Below are 20,687 nucleotides of genomic sequence, written 5' to 3'. Positions count from 1 at the left end.
TCTTCAGAGACTAAAGGTAAACTGTTTACTCTGGAATCTCTGAAGACGATAACTTGGTTATCGAAACGCGCGTCAGACAGTGTAATTGTGAGTGTTCGTGTAGTAGTAGTGTAAGCAGTGTATTAAGTATAATAAAAGGTGTTCACAAATTTGATTTGGCAGTATTGCTTCAATTGACAACCCGTTTAACAGCTGATAATTGCTTTTTGTTTAGTTTTCTTTGACACTTGGTATCAGACCAAAGCTAGCGAATTGTTTTTATCAAAATTATGGTTGTGTTCGCTTGCCCTGTATTTCGTTCATTAGTAATATTCTCAAAATGACGATTTTTTGACACTAGGAAATATTTGAAACAGAGACACTTCCATATCCTTAATATTTTATAGCTGACGCACTCGTATAAATTTGCAAACTCGTCAATATTTGACGCGTTTAAATAGTTCCATTTGACATTTTTTTTCACATTGTTGCAAATTTGTACATTATTTCTGGCGCAAGAAGGAAAAACCTTGTAGAACCTTTTTTCTATAATTACATTTTAAAATCTTAAACTCCAGGTCCTCGTGAGGCTCTAGTAACTTCCAATTTTGAGTTCCTTAGATATGAAACAAAAATATTTGCATTTGCATTTAAAAAAACTTCAATACAAGTTTATCCGAACAAATTTTCTCAATAAAACGATAATCCACCCATACTTGACTGAACGATACCAACAAATCAATGCCGATGATCGGTTTCGCAAAGTCGGAAATGACCAGAGCGCTAGTCTTAGAGGAAGGCAGAAAAGAAGATTAAAGATGTTTCCAGGGTATTCAAGGAAGCAGATTGAACGATGATCTGCTATAAAATACTTTCAGACCTTCATAATCAACAAAAAATATGAGAATAACCCACATGTTTTTAGATTTTTTCTTGATATAATAATATTATTTCAAACTTACAAGAGTCAGTTTATTTTGTTTATTCCCACGTTATTGGTTATCCTTCTAATTCGATTCTTCATGCCAATACATACAATACTAAAAAAAAATCGAAATGAGAAAGTTAATAGTTATGTTGAAAACCAGACGTGTGTCAGGTCACTTCAACAGTACTATTAGTATTAAGTTTCAACTTAAAAGTACAATAATGTAATGTCGGTGTTTTGGAATACCATTCCTCGTTTTCTCTTATTTGTTCTTATATTTCTATAAATATCAGACTAAAAGTCAACACAGATGATTGATGAAGCCGAAGAAAAGTAAACGAACAGCCTAACAATTCCACCAAATAATCTTCTTTATGCATACTCACCGAATAAAAAAATATTCCTTAATATTTTTCTTGCCGAGCATAATTATGAATAGATAATACTAGTTTACGAATTTTGTTTTTTTTTTATGTTTATACCCGAAATTAATGTTCATAAATTGTCAACCATTACGTCCCATATTTTTTCTTCAACTTGAACCAAATCATTTTTTGCCACCATGGAAGCTTAAATATGTTAGTCGTCAATTCTTACTCAATATCTCGTTTCAAATTTGATTAAAATGTCGAGTAGAAATTGCCAATAAATTTCTGATCGTTTTCACTGTTTATGAACAATTTATATTTCCAAATAGAATAGACCTATCGTAGATTATTCTTCTTCCTCTTCTTTAGAACTTGTTAAGCCCTTTCAAAAAACAATATTGGAGTCTTCGTTGCCACTCAATTTTTTTTAATTTATTGCACTTGGTCTATTGATCGTTTATTAGTCGTGTTGTTTTTCCATTTCTTCCTCCTTCCTTTGCTATTTGTTCTAGCCAAAACTTTCTGCGTCGTCCTTTCCTCCTCTCCTTATGTCTTTTTTGTTTCCGTCACTGTTCTTTTCCATTCTTTTTGTTATTTTTTTCTGATTCTAGTTTTGTGCAGCCAATTATTGCACCAGTTTCTAATTTTTCTTATTGATTATATTTGAAGGCGACAGATTGGAAGTGAATTGATTAAAGTATTTACAGTTATATTCTACGGTTCTGTGAAAATTTTTATCCAATATTTGTAGTTGAAAACATGCGAGAACAGCGAGCGTTGTCAAAATTTAAAAAACAAACGACCATTGGTGGAAATTTTAAGGTACAAAAACCATATTCATTTCGGCAGTCTAATGTTTACTCAAACATCCGATTGAAATGTAATACTCCGTCATGTGTTCCCACTGTAATTACAAAATGTATATTCAATGATGACGTTTTTCTATTAATAATCCAATAGGGATATTGTTAATTCGTCTTTAATTATACTCTAACATATACTCAGTAAACAATTTGATAATTGTAGTATTTCTAATAGAATATTAAGAGTAAAAGGTCTTTAAAAAATTAGTTATACTAACTATGGGCACCAGTTTCGCTATTTTTCTTCACAAACGAGGATGGTCCGAGAAGTATCTGACCTGATCCAGAACCGGCGGACGGTGCTTGAAAAATACCACTGTATTAGAAAGTACACAATCTGTACAGGATATGTTCCTAGTTTGAAGACGCCACAAAAACAGCGTAGTGAAGTGTTTCCTTCGAATGTTTGGCAATGTTTCATAGAAATGAAACCATTTCATAACCATGGATGAAACGCGGGTCCACCACTCGACACTCGAAACAAAAGAAAAATCAAAACAATAGACTAAAAAGGGAGAACATAGTGCCGGATGCGCGTGGGATAATTTTCATTGACTAGCTTGAAAAAAAAAACTGTTATCAGCGAGTATTATGCGAACGTTTGAGCGCAGAAATCAAGTAAAAACGCCCGCATTTCACGAAGAAGAAAGTGTTGTTTCATCAAGACAATGCACCAGCTTACACATCCGTTATTGCAATGGCCAAAATTAATGAATTAAAGTTTCAATTGCTACCTCATGCACCCTATTCACCAGATTTAGCTGCCTCGGATGATTTTTCTGGTCCCAGATTTTGAAAAACGGGTCGGTGGTCAAATATTTTCCAATAATGAAGAGGTGATGCTGAACGTTGAAAAATAAATAAATTTCTTTCTAAAACTTTTGGGTTTTCTTTGTTGGGTCAGATACTCCTGAAACCATCCTTGTATTCATCCATTTGTGATGAAACGTTTTATCTTTGAATTACTAGAATGCTTATGAAAATTATCAAAATTTCTTGAAATGTTAATGTCATATTCAACATAAAGACTAGAATGAAGTTGTAACATCCTCTCTTTCCAGAAATTCTCAATTTTTCTTCTACGAGGATGGCATTGCCAAAATGTCAATAAAATAATATCTTGAATATCATTTAAATTAAACTGATTATTTATATTTCCATTGGACAGCCCAGAAACTCGTAACTTTTTATTGTTGTCTTTACATGTGTTTTATAAAAACTTTTTTACTACAAAATAAAAACTTCTATCACCATAATATGTAGTTAAATTTAAGATCTACCTTTTTGATACCTCACCCCAAATAAAAATTATAAATGAGCGACCTACAAAAACATAATATATAATAACAAGAATGAATTTTACATTATTTGCGTATATTCATTTTTGTAACATAGATTATTCACCTACCTAACCCAACATATTGTTATCTGTTATCTTAACTATGTATCGTATTTTTTAAGTTTAAAGAACTAGAAGCTACCTAAGGCGTTGTAATCTGTGACATAATATTTCATCATCAATAGAATACCAAATCAACTGTTTTTCAATGTAAATATTGAGACCTCCATAGACGTAACACCTTTATCAAAATAACGATTAGTACTAAAAATAAAACGAAACGCTATAAATCGCAAGGCAGACCATTACAAGAAAAATATAAGAAGAAACATTTTTTAATTTTTTAGGCAAGTGAAACGTGCAGTGTTGAGAGAAATTTCAAAATAGGGAACATCGTTGCAAAGGTTGTGATGCGTTTTACCCTAGTGGTGTGTGATACTAGCTTGGTGAAGAAGTGCTTACTAAAGTCAGATGTTATGACTAGAATGATCTAAGAAAAGAACAAGAATTGTCAAAATCTCATTGGGGTGACAGAGTGATGGTTTAGGCTGCTTCATAGTCTACTAGCTCTACTAAACGATTTCGGATTGACCAGAAAATTTGTGGACAATTATACACTCCGCCATTGTTGACATTCAGGCGTCAGTTGGCGTTGTGTTCCAGCCACTTAAACATGTTATTGATGCTCCCGCTAAGTGTGAATTGCTATGTGTGATTCGTTTTCTACAAGCTGAAGGCCATAGTACTGCAGAAATCCATCGGAGAATGAGCCGTGTGCATGGGGAAAACTTTATGAGTGATGGTGTTGTGCGTGAATGGTGTCGAAAGTTTAGCATGATGAAGGGGGCCAAGGACGCAAATCTGTCGTTTCAGATGACCTGGTTCAACGAGTTGACAGAATGGTTAAATAAAACCGCATATTCACTATTACTGCTTTGTTTACGGAGTTTTCAGAGGTTTCAAGTTCTGTTTTGTACTGTATTTATTGACAGTAACTTTCTTTGAAGAGGGTATTGAAAAGCTTGTCCACAGATATAATGTCTCAATCTCTCCGGTGTACGAATCTTTTGGTGATAAAATTATTGTTTTATATGAACTTGTTACTTATTTATAGCATATCGGAGGTTGAAAAAAAAAACGGCCTTCGTAGCAGGGGAAATCTCAGTTCAAAAAAATCAAAACACTACATTAGAAAGTATACCAGAAAGTGCGTTAATCAATTTAATAAGAAGTATCTCTAAAAAACTGTTGGAGGTGATAAAATAATGATAGAAGTTCTCATTATTGCAGTAAATTTACTTACTAAAGAAAACTTTTGAATTTATACTTTTTCAAGGGTGATTTTTTTGTTATTTTGTACCAAGTAGAGTAAACCTCAACAATTTTATTGATTTAAAAAAAACTCACTTAATTAAACACGAAATAATATCTTTTGTTACTAAATTCTCAAACTAATTTTCCCTTTGAATTTTTATATTTTTGACAGGACAGTGTATTTATTAACATTTATTTTTGTTTCTAAGTGTAATATAATATCTAGTCTTATTTCAATTTCGCTATATTATAGTAGAAAATTTAGAATTGTGTTGTTATATTTAAAAATTTGAGCATTAACAAGAAAAAAATAATTAGGTACGTCCTTGGTCGTAAAATAAAGATCTAGCCTAACTATATTATGTTATTTTGAATAATATAAATAAACATTAAGGTGAGCCTACGTAACGAAACGAAATTTATCGATCAAATTTCTGCTTGTCCTCATTGTTTATAGACCAAAGTTTATGTCTGAAAGTTTAGATCAAGGTTGTTTAATACAAAATAAAAATATTAACAGTTTAAACATCGCTTTGTTTGAGAACATGGAAACCAAGCGTTTATATCTCACTAATTAACTATAGTTGCAAGGGTATTGATAAAATTCCGGTTTCATAAAATATAAAAGCTCACTTGATAATTATACAGAGCGCAACTGAATAATGGACGAAATTGACTCGATTTTTAATTTCAGATAGTATGCGAAATGTATGACATCCTACACATCACATCCTACAAAAATTATAATTTCTATGCGTCGTGTTTCACTACAACGGCTTATTGTTGATAATTTTTAACGAATCTACTATCATTTAGATAAAAATGTCATCAAAGAATTTCTTAGATATACTTAAGACACGCTTTCGAGTGCGTAAAACTTTACTTTACGCACTAGTGCATAAAGACACAAACTTTAAGCAATAGTGCGTTAAGAAAGTTATTAATGTTTCACATGCTCACACGCGAGAGGTTCCAGGTGCAAGTTGCGCTTTTCATTTTTCTACTTATGTAGTAATAATTATTTTTAGGTAGCATTTATGAATGCCGAAAAGAAAAGTTGCTAAATTTAATGACTGCACAAAGTGCATCTTTAATATTAATATTGTTAATAAATGAATTAGTCTGTTATCTTGTTAATTTGTTTCAGTATTGATTAAAATGTTCAAAATATTAATAAATGCTCCTAAATATTCCTGATTTTAGGTCTCTTGTGTTTTAAATTTAGTTTTTTTAAAATAATTTTTTGACCTTTCTACTTTTCGTTAAAAGAAACTGCAAGGCTTCTATTGATTCCTCATAAAAAATATTACCTACATATTTATTGATATACTTTAGTTTCTTATTTCTTGGACCTTTTTCATATATTAATTATTCTAGATGTTCTTGATTTTAGGTCTCTTCGGTTTTAAATTTAGTATCTATTGTATGTAATTCGTGTGTAAAGGCCTTTTATCGACTCATGACATTCATTCATATTCACATTCGTCATATTTTGATAAAGACTTAAAGAAAAGTCGAAACGTCTATTTTCATCTTTGTTTCAAAAATTATTGAAAAAAACTAATTTTAAAACAGAAGAGACCTAAAATCTAGAACATTTAGATGCATTAATATATCAAAAGGTCCAAGAAATAAGAAATTGAAGAATAATTATAAATATATAATATCTTTTATGAGGAATCAATAAAAGTCTTATAGTTTCTTCTAACGAACTTTTTTGCGCACTAATTCGTGAGGAAAAATATTATATATTATAAAATATCCGCTAGTAGAAAAAATATTGTTTGCAATTCGTGGGTAAAGGCCTTTTTTCGACTCATGGCATTCATTCATATTCACATTCGTCGAAAAAAGCCTACACACTTGTTACATAAATAACTATTTACATTTTCTTCATTTTGCTATTTGTTTACGATACGATGTTGATTTAAATTTTGAGGTTGATAAATCCTTGAAAAGGACATTATTTTTTACCTAATATTCTACTTTCTTTAGAATCCTCAATAATAATTTGATATAATCAAAAACATATACTTTTGAGGATTGATGTTAAGGATTCAACATTTGAAACTTGATATAAAATAATTTTAGTTTGAAAGGAATTTCATTCATTCAACTGAGTATTAAGAGTAAATGTTCATTTTTATATGTTTTTATTATTTTAGTGAGCATAGTATAATAAATAATTTTTCATATTTTTCTTTCGTGAATTTGTTTAAATTTACCCTTAGATGTGACTGTTTTTTAAGTCGAAGGAACGTTCTTTCTCCTAAAAATTTCCTAAGAAGAAGGTTCATTACCAACTGTTGTTCTAAAATGTTTTGTATTACATATCGGATAAGCTGTTGTGGTCATAATGATAATGATGACCTTGACTTATAATTTTACATATACGTATATTACGACGTGAATAGCATGAACATATTAATTGGACAAGTAAAACATAGTAAAAATTCCGTTACATGTAAGATAGGAAGTATTAGACAACGTGATAAATATAACTGCAAAATCCACACTTTTTTTTATATTTTTTATAAAATTGTATGTTCGGTTAATGGACGTATGTGTATTTATTTTTAAAACATTCTCACGTGGTTACAGGATCACGTTTCGACGTAACAATGTCATTTGTCAGCCAAATGTTATCGACACCTCACGACTACCAACTATGTAGTTATTTTTTAGCAGTCTGCAAAACATTGAACTTTTAACATTTGACCTTTCTTTGTTATAAAATGCAAACTTGAATAATTTTCTAATAAGATTTTAAAACCAAATTTAATGCTTATATTTTTGCAATTCTGCACTTGCACTTTTGATGATACGATTATGACAATGTACATTTGAATTGATCATTTAAGAAACCGACGAAATACTATTCATTTTTTTACCATTGTAGAAATAATGCTTATTGAATCTTCAAAAATGATTCTATTGAGAGAATACGTATGACAACCTTTTAAATAATTGCATATTTTGTATATTAACTAGAATATTAACAATAATAAACGTGAGACAATGACAATTTGCAGACTTGATTTTTACACAGTAAATTATTCGCTGTTTAGCGTATTCTCAAAAGTAACGAAATTATTAAATGTCAGTAATTATCTTCGTTTCAGTGATTGCAGTATTGAAATACCAATGACTTGGATGAAGAAATGAAAAAAAAAAACGGTTGTTTGAAGATTACTCTCATAGCAGCAGATATTTCTAGAAAGTTTAACACATTTATATACATCCACAACTTCATTCCATTATCCATGACCAAGCAGCTGCAGTGTTCTTTTCAATGGAACTTGTAGTGTTATTAAATAAAATCCATAATTATGGCCATATTGATAAAACACATCCACATCTTGATAATAACTTTATACATTTAGGGTATGGTAGAAAATAAAGTTTATGGATTGAGATATTTGTTAGAATGAGAAATCGGCATCCTTGAACTTGGACAAAACTCGGGTGTAGCAAAATTACGGAAAATTTAATAAAATAATCACTTAATCTTATTTCTTTCACTCTTCTATACATTTTTAATGCCGTTTTGCTGATTTTTTTTTGTAAATAAACGAATAAAAAGCCTACAACCTTGTAATATTTTGAAAAAATGTTTGATGGTTAAAAACAATATTAAATCTTTTGATCCTCATATTTCACAATCTAACGTTATCACAAAACATGGAAAGTTAACGTATAAAAACCTATTCTATATTTTTGTATCGAAAACTATCTAAAACCAAAATAAACGAACCAATTAAAACACTTAAAAACGTGAAATTTTAATCTTGATTGAGTACTCGTTATTATTGCACTGGGTAGAAACGTCACCTACTAGCTTTTCATCGTTATTATGTATTTTTACCCTAATTTTCTACTTTAATAAAAAAATGTTCTGATTTTTACTGATTTCTCATTATTACACACAAATACGGGTGTCGCACCTTGGTACCATCTTATAACCAAACGTCATTCCATATCAGTCCTGTGGATTCTCGCTTTTTGTTTGTGCACCATAATGCATACTTCGAGATTGTTTGGCAATTGATGGCGGATTTCAATCTCATAGTATTGGATATGAACCACAAAAAAAATACTACAAATAATGCAAACCATGAAATGATCCGCAAACTCTACGTTTAGGACATACGAACTACTTAAATTAATTTCTTGTTCTAAATAAAACGCAAGAATTTTATTTTATTATGATATATAGAATATTAACACGTCACTCTGTATTATATTTCTTTGATTATATATTCTACGACCCTTTTGTATGTTTTTCTTCATAAATCTTCTTAGTTTCCGCTTTTTTTTTTTTATTGAGAATTAGTTTTTAGTAAAAATATTGCCGTTTCGATATATTTCGATCTTTATCAAAATATCATATATTATATATATTATGCTATATATCCAATGTCAAGTCATATTTTGATAAAGAGCAAAATATATCGAAATGTCAATGTTTTTACCTGTTTTTAAAAGCTAATTTTCAATAAAAAAAAGACCAAATACCAAAAAGATTTGGCATCAAAAACTCTGTATATTTTGAGAGAATTAGCTAAAGCTGGCATCACTGCATTTTTGAATACCACTATCTTTGAGTATTACGTTGTGAGAGCAGTTGTGTCGCTACTTATATGATAAAAAAGCGTCACAAGTAACTGTGTTTCTCTGGTATAGCGTATATAAGAGAGGAGATATATAAATTTGGTAATGAACGTGCTAGTAAGCCTTGTTTTTCAGTTACTCCTGGAAATTTGGAGGCGTATTATCAAAGAAAATTCAAGATGCAGCTACCAAGCGATTGAAAAAATAGCAGGTAATAAACACGTGGGAAATGTTAAAATTGTTAAATGATAGTAGAAATCGTATTCTTTCTAAAGTAGTAACTGGTGAACATGTATAATATTTTATTATATTTATAACCGTTTTAAGAGCCGTGTGTGGATTTCACCAACAATAACAAATAACTGTCGTCGTAAAATATTAGTGAATGCATTGAAGATGAGGGGACAGACAGCAAACTTGCACGACACAAAATATTTAATTGTAGATCATTTGTTAATCAATACTCACAGTAGGCAGTTGATTTTTTACGTGAAAATGAGGTAACAGTCATTTTGAGACATGTCATGTGTGATTTTTGGTTATTTTTTGTACTTAACAAACATTTACGAAGTCGAAAGCTCAAACAAGATGTCATTTGAGCCATAACAACTGGAAAGGTGTGTTCTAGGCTTGTGCTAGAATGTCAGAAAATTTAAAAATGATTAGTGAGGTGATCGCTGCAAAGTCCATCTCGTTTAGATGCCTAGTAGTTGGGGCAACAAGGTCAATGACGGAGCGAAGCTAAGGCACACATAGATGCGACTTCTGCCTTTCTTATCAAATAACTCCTCCATTTAAACAGGCGCGAAATGGCCTTCTAAACAGACACGGTCGTCTAAAATGCTATGAGCATCAAAGATGACTTCTGTGAGTGCCAAGGACTCACACGTGTTAGGTTCAAATACTCACTGTTAGCTTATGGACGTTAAAAAGCTCAAGCCAAAGTGTTTAATCGGCTTTTTAAAGTAGGCCCAAGTGCTTAACGCTTCTTGACCATCCAATATCCTACTATGAATGTAGTCGAAATTTAACGAGATAAAAGAAGCGTTTCGTCAATTTTTTTGAGAGCGTTACTTTGAAAATAATTTTCTTAAAAAGACTTGCAGGGAAGTTGAACAACATAAAATGAGCATTTTGATGTTTAATGTTTGTGAAAATGATAACGTGGGAAACGGAAGGTTTTCCTCCGTATATTCGTTAATTTTTTAAATTAAATAAAAAATTGCTTATCTCTTTTATTGTATTCTACTTTTTATTTTTATATGTACCATATAAACGTTTATATTTATATGAAATTTTTGTGAATAAATTCATGAAGTCAACACTAGTAGCATTTTATTACAAAAAAAAATATTAAAATTACGAATCACAGCTCTAAATATCAATTTCTAACCGCCTTGAAAGATCTAAAACACATCTACCATTTTTTCAAAATAATTCAAAATTAACTGAAGTAATGATTTTTTTCTTTTTAGACTAAATAATGCATAAATAACTTACCATATTATAATTTCTATTCAGTTTTCTATAATTCCAAAAATTACGAGAACTCACTGCACAAAATAACCAGCTTTGATTTCACACCACTGCCCTCACAAAATAATAAAGAACTGAAAAGTCACAGTACCACCCTCTGAGCACTTTTACTTCGCCCTTCTTCCACTTAAAATTCTTCGCTTATTAAATTTCTTTACCTACTACGATATAGTCGGCTAAAGAACGTGACTATATCCAAACATTTGAATAACAGCGATCGCAACACTCTATGCCAACACAATGTTATGTGCTTGGTATACCTAGAAAAACGTATGGAATCGCTTTCGACTTATTCTGTCAGCAATCGTGTGAATTCCTTGGTAGAATTTGTGTTCGAGCAGTAGTAGGCAAAGCGAAACCGATTGTGTTTGATTGATTGGTGAGGAAAGGTTTATTTTATTGATAAAATCTATATTATCGTCAGGGATAGCTATCGGTTATCGCCTATAATAATTGGGACCCTTCCCTATTCGTGTAGGCGCTGTTCAAAGCAGTAGCCGCTCAAGTAAAACGTAAATATGAAGAAAATTAACAAAATGCGCCGAAATATGTGATTATTTTTTATTCGTTTCAATTTATCAAAAATAAAGATAAAGAGTCGTATACGTTTTGATTAAATATGTTATTTCAATAATGTTGTTAATTACGGGATTGGATCCTAGGAGTGACGGTATGGAATAGAGATAAACAATCCTGGTTTAATGTTTGTTTGTTGAAAATATTATAAAAGAAAAAAAAACAAGTGTTTAAATTTGTTTTTAAAGCGTGATATTTATTTCTTTTAAGCCTTTCTAGTTTTTGAAGGTGAAAAAATAAATAAACAAAATATTTAAATTCATATTATTTTATCATTAAAATTATTTCTTAAGAATAAAATGAAATATATATCTAACTGGTAACATAATTTGCTACAACACCAACACATTTTCAAGTTTTCGTGTTTATTTGCTACAGGCAACTTCACTGAGAAAAATACTTGTTATTTGCTACCGTGAGTGTTTCCACTTCCACGAGCGAAAATATTCTTTCTGTTTCCATTCTGTGGAGGAAACGAGATCAAGTACTGGCAGTCTTAACAGTTCTTATTACTGTTCTTGTCTCTCAAAAATTTAAAAAGATCATCTACTTTTTAATACATCACTTCAAATTTGTTCGTTCTAACTAAAATCTTGTAAATTACCTAGTTGATCAAAAAAAAAAAGAGAATCTGATCTAATTTGTATTTGATATATCAAGATACGTCAATAAAACGAAAATCGCAACAAAATGTTAGAAAACAGCAAAAGCCTGCATGTTTTATTTCCATTCGAAATAGATAGAGCGCAGTCTTATCTGCTGACAGAACCGATAGAGAAAGAGAGTGAAATTCGTTGGTTAAAGTTTGGTAGGATAAGGAGGATTTTTATAAGGAAGGTGGTTTTGTTTGGGTAGGCCCTGATATAGGAATATCTCCTCTGCAGGTTGTGTTTGCCTAACTATTTCTAAGGGGAGATTTTGACCAAATGAAAACGAAAGTGAAGCTTGTAAGCAAAAAACGGCCCTTATTTGTTTTTTTTGGTTTTTTGAAATTTTGTGTTTTTTTTTATTTGTCTATATTAAATTTATTTTGGGGCGAGCGGGTACAGCTGCGGCTGCGTTATTCCCTATCTGCGGCCATTTCGACGGAGAGCCGGTTCACCAGGTTGCAGGGAAACGAGCTGTGTAGGGTGAGTGTTGGGGGTCGGAATTCATCTTATTGATATGGGGGAATGATCGAGGAAGTTGAAATAGATTCCAATCCATTGCATCGATTTTGTATAATGTGATGACCTTTGCATGAGACACCAGTATGAACGTGTTACAATACACACTACACAAATTGTGAGGAATTTTCAGTTGAAAAATTTCCACAATTTCAAAAGTTTGTACTTAACGAAAAGTACTTGTTGGTGAAGATATGCAAAATAATATTATGGAAGATTTTATTTTTTGTTTTAATTTCAATCTGCTTATGCATAGAAGATTCCAATTTGCAGAAATATGCAAAGCTTCGATCGTGCCTAAACGAGACACGTTTGTTTTAATCACCAAACACCCCTGGCCTGCACGTAGCCCGCATCTTAACCCAATAGAGCATGTCTGGGACCATCTGGGATGGCAAATTCAGCAGCATCCGGCACCAATAAGAACATTAGATGATCTTCAAAATGTTCTTTTTAACTTCTGGGTAAACATGCCGCAAGGATACGTCCAGAACCTGTTTAGAAGCCTTCCAACATGAATGGAAGCAACACAAGCTATTAGAAATGCATTGGCTGGTTGTAGTTTAAGCACCGTTCATTTTTTTGTACAATTTGTTTGATATTTTCTATGTTTTGGTGAATCAAACTTTTTGTCCTCTGTAGATTAAACTGATATAAATTAAATGTTGCAAAAGGCGTATCTATAGTGTGTTTTAATTCGTAATTATAATAAAATTCGAAAGACAGGCAACTCAACAAAAATATTTATAAAATAATGAGTGATGCGATATTTTTTTGTGGGGTATTTGAATATGAATAATGTCTTTTAAATAGAAATTCCATAACGAGGTATGTTATCACGAATATCTCGCCAATATTTTGAGTATGAGCCCAACCTAACCTAACCTATCTAAATTTTCAACCTCGAAAAAGTATGTGAAGGAAAAATTTCCGTGCCCTATATATATATATATATATATATATATATATATATATATATATATATATATATATATATATATATATATTAAATAAATAAGCATAATTTTCTCCATAACATACTAAAATTTCAAGGAAATGAAGCGTATGCAACCTAAACTAAATAATTACTTGATCCAGAATAATATAAGGGCCACTTCTTAAGGTCATCTGTTATTTTTAAGTTAATAATAATAAAGATCTTTAAACACTAAAACGCCATGGGGGTTTGAAATCCAGTGATGTTAGTAAATATAAAAAAAAATATCAATTTTAAAATCCATTCAGCACCACTAGAATGAATTCAACAACGCTGTGAATGTTCAGTACGTTTCCCCATCAAATACAACTTCAACCTCGGCTAATATTTAATTTACCAAAAATGTGCAAAAGTGGATATATTGGATACAATTTTAAGGATAATATAAAAACAAGGCATCCGTGAAAATAGTACTGTTAAGGACACATGAGGAAATGACATTTCTTCTCCACTTGATTTGGAGCGCTCGCCCTCGGCTTGTAGCAACGAAATCTGAAATTTTTCAACTTGTACAATATACGGTTTTATCGGCAAAAATTCAATTTTGATGACAATATTTGATCTCCAGCGAATTGCAAAATAGGAAACAGGAAGTTGCAACCGTTTATCGAGCTCGATGTAAAAATTTCACAATTCTAACTCTCAACGGTATTTTGAACTAACGATAAACAAAAATCAATTTTTAGTGAAAAATAGTAGTTAAAAGCCAGAAAATAAATGTCTTGGATTTACTTCGAATAGGTCTGTACCACATAACCAAAATGTCGTATCATAAAATCAACTAAACCATTGCTTAACTTATCTAAATAATGACAAAAATTCTCATTATCCTGTTATCTATGTATGTTTAGCTATTTAAGGAATAAGCATGAATACAATTATTTACAGTAACAGTAATGTTTACTTGTTACGTACACAGGATTTCACCAGAAAAAAAACATTTTTTTACGCATTATTTGTTTGTACTTTAGAAATATTCATCGAGAACTTTTATAAATTGTTTGAAATACAATTAACTACGTAGTATGATGTCAATCGAAATATATTTTACGATTAAGTGTAATTTGTTGGGTGATTAGTTAGCTTAAAGGCTCAAGTCTGAATAAACTTTACAAATTCTCTCAATCTTCTATAAATTTCACTAGTAGCATCCATCTTCGTCTATCACCTATTTCTCCTTATCTTCAGCTCAGATTAAATATTCTAAGTACTTCTTCTTCTGTACACCATTTCGCTCTTTGTCACCTTGCCCCAACGAAAAGAACTCTTGGCGTGTATATAAGAGATATGGCTGATATCCATACGCTTTTCCTACTTCTCCGTTAGCTAATTCTACCACAAGAACATGATGAAGCATGAATGATGTGGAAGCCACTGAATAGTTTGAAATCAGGAGTTGGTGGATACAGGGCACAATAGGTCTGTAATACAGAATAAAATATCAACTGTGACTTTGGAGAAGATTAGTTTGTGAAGCAGATCCAGTGTCGTCTATATCTCCAGTCACATACATAACAGAGAACCTACAGCAAGGCTCAGAAAATACACTACAAGTGGTTAAGTCCTGGTCAAATGATATATAATTGATGGATTTGTAACAGGGAAAATAATAATAAAGTTCTCTATGACACAGAACTGTTATCTTTGCTCAACTTGTTATAACATTTCTCTAACTCACGGTAATTATTTAAAGAAAACTTTGTATATAAATAAATAAAAATAAATGGTAGTGTAACATAAGTAATTCTCACCTGATATAGAATTATGATCAGTAACGACAGTCTGATGTTGATGTGATCTGGACACAACCCACGTGTTCCTCCCACGTAAGTGATTCCAAGAATCGATACCACTACTAGATTCACTCCTACAAAATTAAAAAGATGACACATTAATTTAAATAAATTTATTCTCAAACATCAATAAGTGATGACTGCAAGTAGAAAAGATTATTAGTTCCAGGTTTTTTCATTAGAAACCTTTTTTCCTTTTATTTTTCAGAAAAATAATTTAACAAAACGAAATATTCAGTGGGACAACCTGTATATGTAAATTTTTCTCCTGAATTTAAATGTATATAATTATTTCACTAAATACTATTAAAAAATAACCAGTGAAAATAGCAATACTAAAAAATGGTATCGATAAATAAAAAAAAAGGGTCAAAACGGCCACCATTAAACACATACATAGTTCATATTGTAACGTTTCTCGTATTTATTTACAATCTTTATATTCGTGGGGTGAAGTAATAAATACTGTCTCTTACGTTCTTAATTTATTTACACACTATACAATACACTTAACTGAGTGGTTGGCAAACTTATTAGCCAAAGAGACAAAAATGCAAAACGATTAAAAAAATTGAGAGCAAAATCTGTTTGTAAATGTAGTAAACATTCATTATAATTTTAGAGATTAATTAAATTATGGGTTAGGTTAGGACTTATGGACTTTATTCATGATAAAATATAATTTGATATCTAGTAAAGCATCCATATAAACACTACTTAACGCGAAGAATGTTCTTGCATCTCCTTTGAAAGTCCGGTTTGTAGGTTGTTGTTTTTAATTTTAGGCATATTTTCAGATTATCATCTATAAGACGTCTTCTTTGTTTGTTTTTAATAAGATTCATACTTGAAAAAGATTGTTCGCATGAATACGTTGAGCCGAAAAGGGAAAGAATAGCAAACGCAAGTTTTTTTAGCTGATCATAAGTATCCGGAATACTATTCCAGGCGTTGAAAATGATCATGTCTTCTTTCTCCAGGTATTTTAAAGCAGACCACCAAATCAACACAGAGTTGTTCAAATTTAGAGCTCCATATATCCTTGTTTTTCAAATCAACTAATTGTATTTCAAAGTTACCAATGTCGATGCCAAAAGGAGAAAATTCTAAATCTGTTATCGTAGCATTAAGAGGGTTTGTGACAAATGCTAAGGTCGCTTACTGTTTTAAAATGTTGAAACCTGTTGAGAAACGTTTCCCTCATATTTAAAATGTTTTTAGTCCACAACCGGATAATATTAGAGGCCGGGCAAGCCCAGAGCAGCAATTTTTCGACCTCTGACTTAACTTATAATAATTTACTTATAAATATCATTTAAACAATTTCTTCGATCACTTTTACTAATTAGTTCTTTTCACTACGACTATTTATTTAAAACTAAACTTAAACTATTAAGAATATAATTATTATGGTACTTATTTAGATAATAAATTAACACTCACTTTTACTGAAGGATATTGTTTTTTGTTTCAGGAACGGCCAGAACCGGACTTAGGCATGGGCCAACCCGGGCGTGCGCCGGGGGCCCCCGCTGCAGGGGGGCCTCGCGACGAGCCATATGATTGATTTTTAAACATATGAATGCAAGCGAAAAAATACATACATAGCCAATGTTCAGAATCAACATAAATTTTTTTATGCGCAATCATTTTAAAAGTTCCGAAAAATCATATTTAAAAAAATGAAAGCTCGAAGTTGCGCCCAATGCATGGTATCGCTGATTTATTTTTTAAAATCACAACGACGAGTTATAAACTACGCTTCCCCCGGATGAGCTGTAGATATTTTATTACATATTTACGAGTGTACGCGAGCGCTTGTTTTTTAGGCTTTCTTGAAATCACCTCGTACATTGCGAAACATAGGAAATACTGCATTCTCGGAACAAGTGATCGTGTTTTGTTTTGCTGCGCTCTACTCGCATCAATAGTATAAGTATCAGTCTGAGGATGTAAGAATTCACGTAAAACGCCCGCCTTACATAGGCCCCTTAAGTATTTTGGCCCGGGGGCCACGATGACTCTAAGTCCGACTCTGGGAACGGCCACAAAAGTGCCTCCAATAGTATTTAAAAATTTGATGGTCATGAAATGGATACACCAACCAATTGTTACTCGAATATTCTTGAACTCGTTTCCAAATTATTTAAATTGTGCAGAAAACTGTAGTTACCTCTGGCAGTATCTTTTTTTAAGTTTATTGTATTGCACATGCAATCAAAATATATGAGCCTCACAATTTCATTTTAAAATTACTACTCAAAACATTAACAGATTCCAGATTTTTTGTTGCATGAGATTTTATTTTCTCAAAAATGTCCAATTTTTCCTTAAAAATAATCCTAATTAACCCTTCTTAAATCTCAATATTTGATCATAGTAACATTACCTCAAAAATAAAGGATTGTAACTTTGTTAATGATCATTATCGTCTGAGAAACTACACTATTTCTTTCCGGATTCTCATTTCGTGATATTAGAAAAAAATTTTATTGATTTCAAAGCATTTGACACATCCAGAAGATTTCAGTATACATCTGAATGTGCCTAAAGTATTTACCGCTAAAAATTTGATTTTTTGAATTTTTCACACAAATTTCGAGGTTATGTGAAAAAAGTGTAAACATCAAAGTTGTAGATCTTCTTATTACCTACAACTTTTACATTTTCATTTTTAATGAGAATAATTCTCACGCACGCCACTGGATTTAAGCCACTCCTGACATCGCAAATCAAGATTAACTGTATCGATATATAGGACAGTCTGCAATGGAAAACATCGAATAAAATGCAAATCTAGAAGTAGACTTGCATTTTGTCCAAGTGGGCGAACACATATTACATAAGCTAATAGAAATATTTATTACCTAGAACTATCGTTTGTAAAACATTTCTTTTATGTCAATAAATATGTCTATCGAGAGGATGTTTAAATCACCGTGAAATAGGAAGAACTTTATACAGTATAATATTTACACAGTTATTTCAGAAGATCTACAAATTATAATAGACCAGGGTCAAAAAAAATAACAGTAGGATGAAACCCATTGGAAAAGAAGGAGAATATGATAAAAATAGAAGGAAAAATAATTTACTAGCGATCTAAGGTCGGGAAGGGAAGAGGGGTGAGTTTTTAAAGGTAAAAAATAGTTTATCTCGATATCCGGTAAAACTACAAGTCTTATGGAAAAAGTCGAAGAGCAAAATTTATGTGAAAAATTAAAAAAACTAAGTTTTTCGTTTGTAATTTTTATCTTTTACAAAAAACAATTTTTTTCACGAAATTTTGACAAAATATCCAAAAAGCACCCTAAATTTCGAACGAAAATTCTTCCATCAAAAAGTCTGCGGGATTTTCGTTCGTTGAAATCTCTAATTCCTGTTGGTGTAAGAAAATATTACTATTACTATAGTAAATCTCCTCAGAAAAGGCAAAAGATAAGACAAAAAAACTCGCACCCGCAATTTTTTTAGACTATTTGACTTTTTTCCATAGGACTTGTAGTTTCGCTGGAAATCGAAATAAACCGTTTTTTACCCTTAAAAACTAACCCACTTTCTCTTCCCAACCTCCCAACGTCAAAATATTTTATTACTCAACTCTTAATTGCATATATTTATTACATCGAACCTGCAACGTCTCTAGACCTTTCAAAAAAATGTTACTTCTTGCTGTGCAAACCAGACCTCCACAGCTTTTATTACCTCCTCGTTGGAAGAAAATTTACGACCTTTTAAACTTTTTTCAGTTGAGGAAAAAGATGATATTCAAATCTGGTGAATAAAGGGGGAGTTCTAGTAATGTTCTAGTTTTTTGCATGGCAACATTAGATTTGTATGCAGGGGCGTTGTCCTGCAAAAACAAAACACCTTTGGATAGCTTTTCTCGTCTTTACTCTTTAACTTTTTCCCATAGAGTGGTCAGTAATGTCGAATAGTAATCTCCAGTTATTGTTTTACACTTATTCAAAAAATCAATCATGATTACTCCATGGCAATCCCAAAAAACTGAAGCAAGAACTTTTCCAGCAGATTTTTGAACACGAAACTTCTTAGGTCTTGGAGAACCAGAGTTTCGTCATTCCATCGATTGTTGCTTTGTTTCTGGATCGTAGAAATGTACCCAAGTCACATAAATTGATTTGAACTATATGATGGACGCGTTCGTATGAAATATTCAGTGCTTCAGATATCCGTTTTAGCCCAATTCGACGGTCTGATAAAATCATGTCATGACTGACACAGAAACTGGTCTGGGCTAACAAGATATCAATACATCCTCGTATTTGTGTGCTACTATTTAAACTATTGTCGACTAGCCATTTGTTTTAGTTCAGTATTTGAATGAATTATACCGAAGTTGTGCAAAATCGAAGAAGTTATTTCACCAATCGTAATATGCACAGAGTAGACAACATATTAAATGCAAATTCATTGTTTCAAGTGAAAGTACTTATATATATTTTCCATTTTTGGTTAGCTTTTCTCTTTTAACTGTCTTTTATGCTAACTACATAGTTTCAAATTTGATGATGCACCCGACAAGTTCAGTGATCACTTATTAAGCTATGAGAATTGATGATGAATCTACAGAGCACATTGGTAACTATATAATTCATCGTTAACAATATTAAATCAAACTAATTTTTTTTTAATTTTATGTAAAAAACAATAAAAATAAGGAAGCTGTCGCTTCTTATCGTTGGTCTCCAAAAGTTTTAAGAAAAATAAGCGGCGAGTACCTATTAGCTCATGAAAATCAAGAAATTGTTTATTTTCGAGGTAATGTTACTATGACGAAATGTTGAGACTTACGAAGGATGAATTAGGATTATTTAAAAGCAAAAATTACACATTCTTGAGAAAAATTACATGAAAAATAATCAGTATTTCTTAAGGATTTCTAAAAAAATAAAATATATAGGGTGACCTATTTGAAATACCATAAACCAATATTTTTTCGGTAAAAGAAAAGATCTGACAAAAGTATAGATACCACCATAACACCAGAAGTATCACAGGACCCTTATATACAAAAATTTATAAAAATCGTACAAGCCGTTTCCGAGATAATTGAGGTGTTTCACACATAAAACCCACTCTGTATAAGATATATATTTAAATTATAATTTTTTTGCATTTGTATACAAATTGAATAAAACAACTTCCTTAGAATTTTGTATTTCATTATCAGAGCTACAAAATGAATTTTTTTGA

At 31.3% G+C, this 20,687-nt stretch overlaps 1 protein-coding gene and 1 long non-coding RNA gene across 4 annotated transcripts in view; one reads left to right on the top strand and one right to left on the bottom strand.

The window, feature by feature from the left end:
- The window catches only part of LOC130445310 (breast cancer anti-estrogen resistance protein 3 homolog), a 65,003-nt gene extending 53,695 nt beyond the window's left edge, over positions 1-11,308 (bottom strand). The window contains exons 1-2 of one of the 3 annotated variants that reach the window (XM_056780883.1): positions 10,903-11,275; positions 942-1,019 (exon numbers count right to left, since the gene is read on the bottom strand). The gene's annotated coding sequence lies outside the window, so the exon portion shown is untranslated. Of the gene's footprint in view, positions 1-941; positions 1,020-10,902 lie in introns of all 3 variants that reach the window. The other 2 variants (XM_056780877.1, XM_056780900.1) reach the window with 2 other exon arrangements.
- LOC130445347 (uncharacterized) lies at positions 7,314-20,645 on the top strand. The gene is made up of 2 exons (XR_008910041.1): positions 7,314-9,613; positions 16,945-20,645. It is a non-coding gene; the product is annotated as an uncharacterized LOC130445347 (long non-coding RNA).
- The last annotated feature ends 42 nt before the right edge of the window (positions 20,646-20,687 follow it).

This window comes from Diorhabda sublineata, chromosome 1 (genome assembly GCF_026230105.1).
Source record: "Diorhabda sublineata isolate icDioSubl1.1 chromosome 1, icDioSubl1.1, whole genome shotgun sequence".
Lineage (NCBI taxonomy): Eukaryota > Metazoa > Arthropoda > Insecta > Coleoptera > Chrysomelidae > Diorhabda > Diorhabda sublineata.
This window is presented reverse-complemented; position numbering and strand designations above follow the sequence as displayed.